Genomic DNA, 3,850 nt, shown 5'->3' with positions numbered 1-3,850 from the left:
AATCGAAAATCGATTTTGAATTGAATCGTGACCCCCAAGAATCGAAATCGAATCAAATGGCGAGATTCCCGCCCCTAATGTCATATAGTCCCGGCTCGTTTATCGCAGTAAACTATTGGATTTGGTCCAACATTGTTGCATAGAAATGGCTCAAGCCACAGCAGCTTACTATTCAGGGCCTCGTTCAGGTTGGCTGTGGCTAAAATCAGGCCGGTCTTTTAAAATGCACAACACACTTGCAAGAATGATGTGCAGAACATAATTACGTAATGGCTGAATTCAGACCCTTTTCCCCCCACTTGACACATTTGATATCGCTCTCTGTTGGATTGTGTATTAGCCATGACTGGAATGCAATTGTCTGATGGGGGGGGGGGGACCCTAATGTGATGGTTCTGTCTCTTTTCTGTAATGCATTGAATTAGCCATCGAAGATATGCAGATGTGAACTGTCTGAGCTCAGACAGAAATTAGGGGCCGAGATAGACTTGATGAGGACACACCAAGTTCTGATACACGACGTCGGCAAATGAGCTCAGTGAAGCTCTACGTGCCAAGAAGAAGAAGAAGAAGAAGAAGAAGAAGAAGAAAGAAAAGAAAAACCTTGATGGTTAAATGAGCACAATCAATTTCAAACATGCGTCAGCAGAGAGAATCAAAGACTTCTCTGTGAGCTTCTTTTTAATGTTTGAGCTGCGGTGGAAATCCAACTCCTGAATTGAAAGTTAATGGACCAGGTGGATAAATATTGCAGCCTGGTAGGCCGGCGTCGTTTGATTTTTTTTCCCCATGCTGTTGTAACAGAGATAGGAATTACACCTTATAAACTTGCTGAACTTCGGCAAAAGTTGTGTAGTTCTGTAACCGGTTATTTTCTTGCCCGGTGCGGGATTCGATACAGGGTGTACCGCACCACAAGGCGACATCGCTAACCGCTCGGCTAAAGGGCCACCGGATCTTATTAGTAGTTTACAGTCCTCAGCCTCTCCGGAAGCGCGCCCTCGCGTTTTGTTATTCCCGCGCTCCGAAGAGACTTCTGAGGACCTGCACACTTCCGGGTCCCACCGCTGCCACCAATGTAACCGGTTATTTTCTTGCCCGGTGCGGGATTCGATACGGGGTGTACTGCACCACAAGGCGACGCCGCTAACCGCTCGGCTAAAGGGTCAGACTCGTTAGCTAGGGGCTAACGTGTCTTATTATTAGTTTACAGTTCTTTTATACACTGAGTGTCTCCTGTACTCCCCATATTCAAACCTGGCATCTTTCACGTTAGCGCCACCTAGTGGTGACGGCTGTGGTGACGTGCGTTGCGTAGTAACGGCTCTGTCCCTTCGTCTCACGACGGCGACGGAGTTGGTACGTTGTCCCGTAGAGCTCACTCCAAATATGGCTAAAAAGTATTATAAAGTTGATAAAGTGCACTCCAGTTACGGCAATCGTTGCATAAATATGTGCGCGACATTTTTCCACGCTGTATATATATTTTTTTTTCATGTTTCGTTTGTTAAAACTTCACGAAACGTTTTCCCAAGCTAACGAGGCGTGTAATGGCCGCCGTTGTTCTCCGCTAGCTAACCTTTGCTAGCTAACCTTTGCTAGCTAACGTTTGCTGGCTAACCTTTGCTGGCTAACCTTTGTTGGCTAACCTTTGCTAGCTAACGTTTGCTGGCTAACCTTTGCTGGCTAACCTTTGCTGGCTAACCTTTGCTAGCTAACGTTTGGTTGGTTACGTTTCTTTACGAACAGGGCGGCAGCTGAGCTGACAACACATGACCACAACATCTGTCTGTTCATCTTGGTTTTGCCAGGTATGTTGTTTTGCTGAATATACATTTTCTGCGATGTATACATACAGTCATATTCATTTCATATTAATACGAACGGGTTCAGGGAACGCTATTATGTACAATGTTTATAATAAGTAGTGAAATTTAACACGATTTTAAACTATACGATCAAGTTTTATTTTGGCTGACCCAGTTGTTATTATTGTATTTTATTATGTATGTATAGATCAGCAGTAGAGAGCCCTTCGTCACACGACGGCGACAGAGTGGGGCTGGAGTTGAGCTGACAATATGACCACAAAATCCATCTGTTCATTGTGATTTTGCCAGAATTCAAATCAAATCAATTTTGTTTGTATAGCCCAATATCACAAATTACAAATTTGCCTCAGTGGGCATAACAGCAACACAACATCCTGTCCTTGGACCCTCGCATCGTTTAAGGAACAGCTCCCTAAATAAATCCCTTTAACAGGGAGAAAAAATAGGAAGAACCCTCAGGGAGAGCAACAGAGCAGGGATCTCTCTCCCAAGGTGGACAGCGTGCAATAGATGTTGTGTTTACGCAATTTACACAATACAACACTGAAAGAGGATTGAGTTGTGCCAAAAACAAATGGGCCTGCTGCAGCTACCCTGAATTCAGAGGGCTGGTGTGGTTTCTACACGGTGTAGCCGGAAAAAGGGAGTTACACTATCACGTCGTGCAATTAGTACACAAGGTTTATACCCACTATTCCTCCCTTGGCAGAAATTGACAAGAAAAAAACATGGCAACATAGTAGCAAAACATCGTAGCACTACGAGCTGAGTTTGGTTGAACAGGAAAACACCACCGAATGAGAATAAATGAACCAGTGGCAGCGGTTTTTTACACACCAGTCCTGCTCTTGACCGACATTTACAGAATAATGCCATCTCTCAGTGATAGTCTTTATGGAAAATGTAACACGGAAAGTTAAAGAGCAAGGTGGGCTGACCTGAATGTCTGTCATATTCCCTCTGTCTTTCACCTTGTAACAGGATGGAGAAGGACAGTATCAAAAACAAACAGGGGCGGCCGGGTAGCGTAGCGGTCTATTCTGCTGAATACCAACATGGGGATCACCGGTTCGAATCCCCATGTTACCTCCGGCTTGGTCGGGCGTCCCTGCAGACACAACTGGGCATGTCTGCGGGTGAGAAGCCAGATGTGGGTGTGTCCTGGTTGCTGGACTTGCGCCTCCTCTGGTCGGTCAGGGCACCTGTTCGGGGGGGAGGGGGAACTGGGGGGAATGGCGTGATCCTTCCACGCGCTACGTCTCCCTGGTGAAACGCCTCACTGTCAGGTGAAAAGAAGCGGCTGGCGACTCCACATGTATTGAGGAGGCATGTGGTAGTCTGCAACCATCCCCGGATCGGTAGAGGGGGTGGAGCAGCGACTGGGAAGGCTCGGAAGAGTGGGGTAATTGGCTGGATACAATTGGGGAGAAAAAGGAGGGGGGGCCCAAAAACAAACAAACAAACAAAACGTGAGTATTGCTTTAAAGATCGTGCCCCTTCTCAGGGTTTAACGTATCTAAATGTTTCCAGAATTGACGCGGTGACGGTGATCTTTCATTAGATGAGGGCGGCACGGCTCTGGAGGTACAGCTGGTCATCTTGTAATTGGAAGGTTGCTGGTTCGATCCCCGGGTCCTCCAGAGAGCGTGTCGAAGTGCCCTCGAGCAAGACACTGAACCCCTAACTGCTCGTGATGTGCGGGTTGGCACCTTGCATGGCAGCCTCCTCCATCAGTGTGTGAATGGGTGAATGTGAGGTGTACATTGTTAAGCACTTTGAGTGGTCGGTGGACTAGAAAAGTACCACATAAATGCAGCCCATTTACCATTTTAGATTGGAGATTGCTCAGTAACTATGATTTCTTTTTTAGCGTGTAATGAGTTTTTTTTTTTTTTTGCACTTTTTTTCTCCATTTTGTTGTTCATTTTCTATGCAGTGTATATATACAGCGTGCTTAGGGCTGGGCAATAATTAAAGTTATTGTATCGGGGGGAGGGTTTGGATATTGTCATATTGTG

The sequence above is a fragment of the Lampris incognitus genome, chromosome 7 (assembly GCF_029633865.1).
Source record: "Lampris incognitus isolate fLamInc1 chromosome 7, fLamInc1.hap2, whole genome shotgun sequence".
NCBI lineage: Eukaryota > Metazoa > Chordata > Actinopteri > Lampriformes > Lampridae > Lampris > Lampris incognitus.
This window is presented reverse-complemented; position numbering follows the sequence as displayed.